This window comes from Colossoma macropomum, unplaced genomic scaffold, assembly GCF_904425465.1.
Source record: "Colossoma macropomum unplaced genomic scaffold, Colossoma_macropomum, whole genome shotgun sequence".
Lineage (NCBI taxonomy): Eukaryota > Metazoa > Chordata > Actinopteri > Characiformes > Serrasalmidae > Colossoma > Colossoma macropomum.
The window spans coordinates 122,481-132,720 of record NW_023495808.1 but is presented as its reverse complement, the minus strand read 5'-3'; the positions used below and the strand labels follow the sequence as shown (position 1 = coordinate 132,720).

The following is a 10,240-nucleotide window of genomic DNA, read 5'->3' as shown; positions in this document are numbered from 1 at the left end:
CGCTGCTGGTATTAAGCGTAAGAAATCAAATATGCCTGTAGCGGTGATGCTGCTACAAACACAGCTACTCAGTTAGCCAGCGTTGCTAACGCCATTAGCGAAGCGACACAGCAGGACTGTTTTTAAGAAGTTGCGAGTCAACTGCGCTGCGCCCGGACACGGGTCCATTATACACATCGGAGTGACCGTTCTGCTCTCCTTCTGTATAAAGGGACACATCAGCTTAGCAGCAAACTGAGCCACTTTAAGCAGCACTGGTGCTGCTGGGTAGCTATGTCCATCACGTTTAACTGATGTTTATGGGTCAGTAGACAACGACACGACCTTAATCCAAAAAAAAAAAAACACATGAACGCAGACATTTCAGCCGCCCCAAACACTGGCTACTGTTACAGTTTTATAATGTAATTACATCAAACAAAGTGACCACATTTAAATGAAAAAAATTCTGTTCTTGAACCTCATTATTTCCCCGGAGGGAGTGCACCGTTCCTGGAGACACTGCAATACCAGGTCGATGCGTGGAGTGGACGGAGCAAGCCCCTATTCCATCTCCCTGTTCCAAAAATCAATTTAATATATGGTCCCCGGGTAGGGGACGTATCAGATATTAAACTGATAAGAACAGATACTACACTTGATCTTAGCCAAAAGGCCGAGAAGCGATACTTTTACATTAACAGACCAAGGGAGGTCATTACAGACGTCACGCTTCCCGGTTACGGTTGTGTAAGTCATCATTTACTCTCACTATAAACCACAAGCCTGAAATCCAAGTGCGACGAATGCGAGGTCTTATTCATAAACTCTCAGAGAAAAACGGTGGAATAAGCAGATAAAGAACCTGATAACTAAATACAGCGGACATGCAAATACAGTTACACAGCGTCCAATCAAATACAAGTATTTTATTTTTTTGCTTTGGGTGAATGTTTCTACAGCAAATCGGTCACAAAGCATCTACAGCGAACACAGAGTTTATCTGCTGACACTGGGGTATAACAGCCTGACCATTTCTTATAAAAATAGAGCCACTTTCTTACAAGTTTCACATGATTATGAGCGACTGTCGTCCCTCTTGTGGATAAATGCTGTATTACAGTGTGAGCCCTTCAAGCACGAAGCACTCGATGCAAGTCTTGGTTGCCCTTAAAGAAGAGGAGCATAACAGAGCACGGAAAGCCAGGCTGTATACGAGCAAGGAACCTAAAACACAAATGACTGTAAACTAAGTGAACTATACAGTCACGCGCTCAACAAGCAAACGTAACTTTCTAAGAAGGAGAAAATGCACGTAGTTCCAGCCATGACTGCTTAGGAAGCCTCCACTGAAAGTTTAATTTCACATAAATGACGTTAAATTTTGTTTATAGGTGTCGTGTAAATAAATAATTGATCATAAGCACGTCTTCCTTCTGCCTTACAGTGCAACGCTACGTGCAATGACCCGACCTAACTTGGTCCGTGGTCTTTAAATTCTAGGTAATGGAACTTAAATTACTCAACACCCTGTCTAAATGAGTCATATTAAAATCAGTACACATACCGTCATGGCGGGCTCGGTCAAAGCATCCTTGCACTCTGTGGAGGCCCAGCTATGACGAGCCAGAGCAGACAGACGTTACAGCTTCCCAATGTTTCTCAGGCCCCACAACGTCCTATCCGACCCTGAGAAACAAACATAACTGAGACTGGCATATTTTTAAATACTAATAAAAAACGACTCGCGCACTAAAACACGGCTGTTTGTGTTCGAGTTAATCTCCTTCGAAGGGAAACGCCATTGCCAAGGCCTACAAGAACAAGACCAAGACCAAACAAGCAGCCTTTCTCACTTTGTACTCGACCTTTCACAGAGTATACACGAACATAGTACTTAACAGCAATTTAATCACGCTCATGTTCGTACGGTAGTTCACGTTACCAACGAATTTGGAAACACATTTAATTGTAATTAATACATTTACAAACGCATTTCTAGCTGCGCCCCAGTGGCCGTGAGTCAGTCGTGTTCAGTCGATGTGTGGAGTTCAACTCTTCGATGGAAACCACATTCACTATTACTCGAAAAAAACGAAATATAAATTAAGATTATATTTACTTTTTTTCAAAAATGAAGCAGATCTGCGTCACTGTGGTCCACTTGTGAGTTTCAAGTTACAGCGTTAACAAGCTTCATTTTTAAGCGTTAGTAGTATAAACTAATAAGCTGTCGCCATCTATTGTGCGTGCATGGAACTACACGCGTAGAGCAATTGAAGCTGATTCATTAAAAAAACGCACCTACGTTACTGTATACAAGAACACAAACAGCATGAAACCATACATTTCACACACACTAAATAAAAAAGATTGTGTCTTTTAATGTATGTGATCTGGATTTATTAGGCCCAATTTTATTATAGCTATTGTGGACCTGCTGCACTGCTGGTAGAGATGTTGGCCTGTGTGCCCTAAAGGCAAGCTGTTATTGGTCCACGATGTTAGAAAGTTGTGTCTGGTGTGAGGCAGGAGTTTATGGAGGTAAGTGTTACAGGGCAGCAGTTGTTCCAGTTTTCATTATTGGTTGCTCTGTGAAGAAAAGTTCATATCCTCTATAGAGAACACACTTCTGCACATTTTAATGCACAACTGCTGTTTATTTGCTGAATTTAACATACTGGGGGAAAAATAAAACCAAATATGGCCTGTATATATGAAAATAGTAGTGATAGAAAAAGGTTACAATGTCTACAATGTAAATGAAGCCAATTTCATTTGCTGTCCAAAAATAATCAAACATACACATCTTTTGAGGTTTATACATGAAGGCAATAATAGTAAAATAGCCATAAATCTGTACTATTTTGCCTTACATCACCCATGTGCCTCTTTGTTCAAGGTCTTTTCTCAAAACTATTGTAAAACAAGGCACCAGACCACATATGAATTCATTTTGTGCAATAATTATATGTGAGATAGCTTTTAGAGCAAGACAAGCATGCTCAGTCCTGGTCATGGAGATCAAGTTCAGATCCAACATACTAATATTCAGGTGCCTCTAAAGACCTTCATTACCTGGATCATGTATTAGATTTGAGTTGGAGCTAAACTCTGCACAGTGGTGGATCTTCAGGACCAGGATTGGGCATTCCTGTTTTAGTGGCATTAAACCAGGGGTGCACAACTCTGGTCCTGGAGGGCCAATGGCCAGCACAGTTTGATGATTTACCTACTCAAACACACCTGATTACACTTACCTGTTAATTGTCAGGTTTAGTGGATGTGAGTATAGAGCAGGGGTGTCCAGTCATATCCACAAAGGACCGGTGTGGCTGCAGATTTCCCTCAAAACAAGCTGGAGCACACCAGATTCCCAGAGTTGTGCACCCCTATATTAAAAGCTTCAGACTAGGGCTGTCCAGTCTGATCTACAAAGGGCCAGTGTGGCTGCATAATTTAATTATACCAAAACATTAAAAATCCTGCTTTAACAAATATTATGAGACTGACTGCAGTTAATATGATACGTCACCACAACAATATTGAAGATCTGATTAAATACTAGGGCTTGGGAAAAAATTGAGTAATCCTGTTGTGAATGCTGTGCTCCTGTTAGGACTGACAAAGTATGCAGAGAAACAGATGGCTACAGTTTGTAATTGTAGAACTACAAAGTGCTCCTATAAGGTAAATGGATCTGTTAAAAAGGGCAATGAGTGTAGATACAAGGGAGTGTTCCTAATAAAGTGCTCGGTGAGTGTATGTGTTTAATGACACTTTACCCATATCGGCTCCATAACGGCAGGTGGCGATATGCACCACTTTAAAGTTGGTTTGTAAACCGCCATTAATAAGAAGCGGCAGCAGTAAACTTGGAGCGCGTGGGCGAGAGCAGTGAGAGTTTACATAAAGACGTGGACACTTTCATCACAGAACAGCAGCTGGACATCATCAAAATGTTTAAAGGTGATTTTGCAAGTTGTCCGAACTACAAACAGTTCACGGTGTGCCTTGACGCTTCTAACTTAGCAGCAACTTTCTGTGAACGGGGAAGGGTAAGGCTAGCCATCGATAACACAGAAGTGTAGCTGCTAACTTAGTTGTTCAGAGTAAACAGTTACATGGCGGAGTAAAAAAAATCATTGTACTTTTTGAACATATGAATATTTTTCTGTATTTTCTGTTTTCTCTAACTCTCAAAGAAGTGTGAAATGTGGAACAAGACCCTCGCTGTTTTGGGGCGTGAGTGCCCAATTCCGTTTGTAGAAATCATCGAGGGGATGTCGCCGTGCGTTGTCACAAAGCAGTTTTTTCAGAAAACCCGGGCCCCAGTGAGCAAAGCAATGGCGACAGTGGCAAGAAAAAAACTCCCTAAAAGGAGGAAGGAACCTTGAGAGGAACCAAGACTCAAAAGGGGTGCCCATCCTCCTTTAGTCAACACCAGATAACGCAACAATAGCAATAAGTAGAGGACAAGATTTAGCAATTGATAAACGTTATTGAATATAGAGAAAAAGAAACCTGCCTGTCACTGGACAGAAGTATTTTGCTAGATTAACCAGTGATAACCGATGGTTACAGTTAGAGGCCCATCAGAGTAACGTTGAGAGATGTGTGACTACTGTTAGGAGTGAATCACAGTAAAATCGAATCAAATCCAGGAACATCTTTGACTACTTCTAGACTTCTGTCATATTAATGTGAATATGATTAGCATGTTCTGTGGCTTTTCAGCATATGTAGGTTTGTAAGAACACACATGTCCTTTTCACATTTGTTTTAACATGACATTCTCAGTAGCTCCTTTTTAGATCATTATCTTTCCTGTATTTTTTGCAGCTTTCTTCTGTTTATCTATAGCAACACCTTTAGAGTCCTCTGTATGCTCAGAATGCTGCACTATGGACCAGCATCATTCTGCATCGTGCATGGTTTTCATTCTTCAGGCCCCATGGAACAGCTGAAGGTGAGCATGTTAACCAACTACAGTGCTGCAGCATCTTAACCCGAACCTTAGCATTCTGTGCCCTCTGAGGTCCACACTGTGGTGGATCGATGATGAAAAGTAGCCAAATCTGAGATGTGGGGGTCACATCCACCACCCATGATTATGCTAGAGAAGCTGTGTGTGTGTGTGTGTGTGTGTGTGGTGTAAAAAAAAAGTGTACGAATGAATGTCTGAATGTAGGTGCTGTATGAATGTGAGAGGTGCTGTGTCTGTGTGTGTGAGTGAAATGTCTGAGCGATGATGTAAATCTCAGTACTTGAGGTGCAAGTTTAAAGTAATTGCTTGCATTTTAATGATTGTCTCTACACTTGAACTGAGCTCAGATAATTGGTCTGTTTGTCTGTGTGTATTCAGCTGGGACTGACCTTAACATCTGATTAAGCCTGTCCTCCACAGCCATCTTTATTCCAGCAAACATTATTTTACCTGGGTCTAGGTCGGTTGGCACCTGAAACATGATAAAGGGGACTAGCAGTGTTTTCACATAGTTCGTTTTAAAAGAACCGAACAGAGTTCTGTTAAAGTGAACCTGGAAGGGCACCAACTGCAAATGACCTCAGTTCATTTTGCGTTCACAATCTAAGTGAACTGTAAAGAGGAGTTTTCTTTCTGGTCCTTCGAGATCTCTGATCTCTTTTTGTTCAGACCACAACTCCACTAGAACTCGAGAGGCGGCGAGAGGAACCACCAGACCTGCCTGCTGCTCTCTTATTGGCCGCACTGAAACGATTGGCCAAAGTGCATCACACAACATTGGAAAAATGACCCTGCGTGTCTACCGCAGTGGGTTTTGTTTTCAGCTGTGCTCCTCACTGAGCTCCACCTGGTGAAACTCTGCATCAGCAGTGAATTTTCATTCATTCAGCATTCAGTGTGAAAGCAGCTTAAAATTGCATTGCGTCCCCAGCTTGAGCCTTTAACACGGTAAAATCAGGTGGGCTCTCGCATCTTATCGCTTTAATATGTCAGCGCTGCTGTCTTGTCGCAGGTCACGGGCAGACTTTATCCTGAGTAGAACCTTATAAATGATCCTTGGTGGTCGGTTTTTACCTGCTAAAGTGCTGAGGACTGTGGCTGTGTGTATGGTGAGCCTCGCTTTTCACCATAAAGCAAAGCTAAAGCGGTATGGGGCTGTTTTGTTTTCACAAAGTACAAATAAATCAAACTACAATACAAATGAACCAAACTGAGACCACTTCGAGAGGGCCATTTAGAGGGGTCTGAGTTTGTTTGGCATGTTCACATATGCAAAAGAAACCATAACTCAGCGGTCTCGGTCCACTTCATATGCTGAAACAGCCCAAGTGTGAAAACACCCTAAGAAACCAAGTTTTTTCCCGTTACATTTTTCTTTGTGTTACATTAGCTAAACAAACATGCATTCTCTGTTGCATACATAGTAAGAACCAGTGCTTTAGTAACTTGTTGGTTGTTTTTGAATGTAAAACTGTTCCTTAGGTATGTGCTGAGGTCCTGTGTGATCAGCCATAACTGCTAAAAATGGCTGCTACAACTGAGGGATTGATGACTACCCCTACCTTCATCTGGATTGCAGACTTTGAGTAGTAAGAGATTCTAACTGGTCATCATTTTTTTTTCCTCTTTTGTTAAAGAGTTAAAATCATATAAACTTTAAAGACACATGTTGACTGCAGGTGTATTGGAATCTTGTGACTGGTCTCTGGATTTGGGTCTTTTCTGCATCTGCCTGGAGCTCAAATGACCTTGCCAGAACAACCACCAGTGAGCATGTAACAGAAGTTCCAATTTTGTTAATTCTGATTTAACTAGAATAGTTTAATTGCCCAAAGCATTTATTCATTTTGAAGGTACTTAAAGTTTTTCCCCTTTCTTTCTTTGTTTTTCTCTTCTTTAGGAACCCCCTTAACCCCCAGCTGTGCTGAGAATAGTCTGTGTGTTCTGGTGGCTCTACCAAGTGATCCTCACCTTAGTAGCCATGGTGATGCATGATGGAAGGAGTTGTGTTTTTCTTTTTTTTTTCTCTCTATACTGAATGACTGAAGAAAGTACTGAGCAATGATGTAAATCTAAGTACTTGAGGTGCAAGTTTAAAGTAGTTGCTTGCATTTTAAGACTGGAATATATTTTTGTTCATGTTGTATAGTATTGTGGGGAAAAAAAAAAAAGTTCTCTGATGAAATTTGGTGTTTGAAATATTTTGGATAACAATGTGTAAATGGTTGGAATGATATTTGAAGCCTTTCAGTGAGATATTGCTGCTTAGTAGCCATGTTAAACTAAACAATCCTTTTAAAAATCTAAACTGGCAACACTGTCAGGTCTACACTTTAAATATTAGGTGTGCACTTTGGGTCACAACAAGCTCTCACTCAAGTCTGGAGATTGCAAGACTGGTTCAAGCTGCACCACTTGCCACAGTTCCAAAATTTGTTTTGAAAAGGGTTCTGTTTTCTAATTTGATTAGCTTAAAAAGGATTTTTGATCTGTGGTGCTACAGCAACGATTTCCAATTAACCGACCTTAGGGATGTCCAGTCTTACCCAGAATGAGCCAGCTTGGCTGCAGGTTTTCTTTCCAACAATTGATCAACTAAATCTGAATGAACAGGTAGAACCTGCTTTATTAGGATGAAGACCTGCAGCTACACTGGCCTTTTATAAATAACATTGGACACCCTGACCTACACCTCAAAAGTAGATGAAATGATTAGTCTACACCAAAAGAGACAGTGTTTCAAAACCCTGGTCATGGAGGCCAACTGTCCTGTCCATGTTGGTACTTTCCCTGCTTTAACACACCCACTTACACTGAGTAAGAGGTTGTTAATAATGCGATGAGCCCAGTTTCCCAAAAGCATTGTAGTGTTAAAATCATCTTAACTAGTAGAAGGGGAATATTCGGTGTGATGTTTTCAGGAAACCCAGCCCCAAATAGTTGACCTGGGGTGTTTGGAGCAGGGAAAATGCTAAATGAGCAGAGCAGGGGGCCTCCAGGACCAGGGTTGTGAAATGGTGTAAACTTTCAAAATGTTTGTCTATGTTCTGCAGATGTTTCCCCAGTTTTGTATGGATGTACTGCCTGCTTGGGGAAATTCTCTGATGTCCTTTTGAAGGAAAAATAAAGATTTAAAGTGGTAATTTTATTCTTGCACTTTGTGAAATGATATGTTGTACATATCAAATGTATCACTGTGTTATTTAATCAGTTCAGTGTTGTCTTCATCACTCTACACAGTGACCAGGTCAGTGTAGTTTGTTCTACAAGCAGCTCGAGCCTCAAACATATTCATTCTCTTCTCAATGATGTGGAGAGTTCTGAGACGACTTTGTTCTGCAGGAGAAAAAACTGTAGAAAGTTCTGTAGTTAATGTAGAACAGAAATAACAGGTGTAAATGTGTTTAATCCAGTATGTTTTACTGTACAGAATGAGAGATTCTACAGCTTTAGAACAGTGAGATACTGGACTGTTAGAGAAATCACTGTAAGGTTGTTCTCTTCAGTTTTAGGATTGGTACAGTGTTGATGGGCGTGTTCAGTTGTGTTTATTGTGAGTATACAGCTGTTACAGGTCAGTGTACAGACTGTACTGTAGTGGTGAAGCTGGGAACAGTGAATTCAGAAAATCAAGGCTGCACTGATTTAGAACAGTTGGAAAGATCTAAAGATTAACAAACTCAGACACATTTCTGCATCTCAGTGAATGCATCTGTGTGATTGAGTACAATCGGTATAAAAGTACAGAGAAACTTATTAAGTGAACATTTGGGTTAAAATCAGAAGCAGTGAGCCAAAAATATATGAATTAAAATTATTATTATTTATTTTTTTTTAGTTTGCTTGTGAGAATTTTTCTTCTTTAGCCATTTTAAATGCGAGTGAGAAAGAAATCTGAAAGCATATATATATATATATTTATGTATATATATATATATATATATATATATATACATAAATAAATATATATACATTTTTCTTTCCTCAATTTGTCATATTTGGGAAAAAAATGAACTAATGAACTAAGTGCACTAAAATTAGCAGGAAATTGTCACATTTATATGTGTTTTTGCGTACAGTCGACTAAGCATGTAATTTGACCAGGGGTGTTTAAACTTTTACACACAACTTTATACTGAATTTAGGAGATGGAGGAGAGAAACTTTCTGTTATAAATGCCAACAACAGTTCCCTAGTTTCGCCACAGACCCCAGAACTGATACCGGTCAGCTGGACTCCCAGCTGCCCCTACTTCCCTTCTGTGTATCCACCATCTTTCCTCCAGTGGCTCATTTGATAAATCCATGTTAGACTCCTGCTTTTGTTCCCTCTGACTTGTTTCTGACCAGTTTCTGACTTTCGCTTTCCTGAACAAAGTGACTGAAACACAAAGATCTCCTCACTGAAATAATCTCTATGAGGCTTTTTAATGTGGCCTTTACACACATCACTGTACTGAAACTGAACTGACCTCCTGCTTTCTGCAGATGCTGGATCTCTAAAGATTCTTCTCCTCATTGGTCTAAGTGCATCTTTAAATACTGTAAATCACAACATTCTCCTTTTCTATCCTGCATCTACTGGTGTTCGTGGCATTGTTTTATTTCTTAGTGCCAATCTCACCATTTCCAGCAGTAAATCCATCACCGTCCCCCGGTTCAGGTTTGGGCAGCATGGATTTCTGATCTTAAGCTCTGGAACTAGAACTTTCTTAAATTAAGTACAGATAAATGTGAAGTTCTCCTTTTAGGCACCAGAATGTCCAGATTTTAACCTTGGCTTTAAGATCCTAGACTTGCTGTCTATGCAGTAAAATGCTTTTATCAATATGAAGGATCCTTGTAAAGTGGTGTTAATGGGTCTTTGTGTGTTTGTTTATGTGTAGCGTTTACCATCAACAGCAGTGAGGTGGGCTTTGTTAACCCCCCAAGCATTTACTTTATTTTTGACAGTAAAGACCAACTGAACTGCAGCACCACTGATTCCTGATCACACCTCTTCACCACTGACACAATATAATTACTGTATAAACGTTTAAACTCATAACTAATAAACTCAGACACCTGCATGAGGATGGAACAATAACCAGTCACTATTATTCATAATGTACATCCACAAATCATGTTAGGGGTCATAAGGCTCACATTACAGGAGGAGTCGCTTCCCCAGCTGTGTGTAAAAGTTGATGCACGGCTCAGAATCTCGTCAGTAAACTTTCCAGCAGTGAAGGAGCTTCTCCTGTTTCTACAGACTAATAACACTTAAAGATACTGA

The 10,240-nt window shown here is 40.3% G+C and overlaps 1 long non-coding RNA gene and 1 other non-coding gene across 3 annotated transcripts; one reads left to right on the top strand and one right to left on the bottom strand.

Annotated features, from left to right (window-relative positions):
• Window positions 1–476: 476 nt before the first annotated feature.
• LOC118803044 lies at window positions 477–667 on the bottom strand. The gene has a single exon (XR_005006816.1). It is a non-coding gene; the product is annotated as a U2 spliceosomal RNA (small nuclear RNA).
• A 4,289-nt stretch (window positions 668–4,956) lies between these two features.
• LOC118803040 lies at window positions 4,957–8,109 on the top strand. 2 transcript variants are annotated; one of them, XR_005006814.1, is made up of 3 exons: window positions 4,957–6,555; window positions 6,646–6,741; window positions 6,867–8,109. It is a non-coding gene; the product is annotated as an uncharacterized LOC118803040 (long non-coding RNA). The 2 variants fall into 2 exon arrangements; XR_005006815.1 differs by having other exon boundaries at window positions 6,629–6,741.
• The last annotated feature ends 2,131 nt before the right edge of the window (window positions 8,110–10,240 follow it).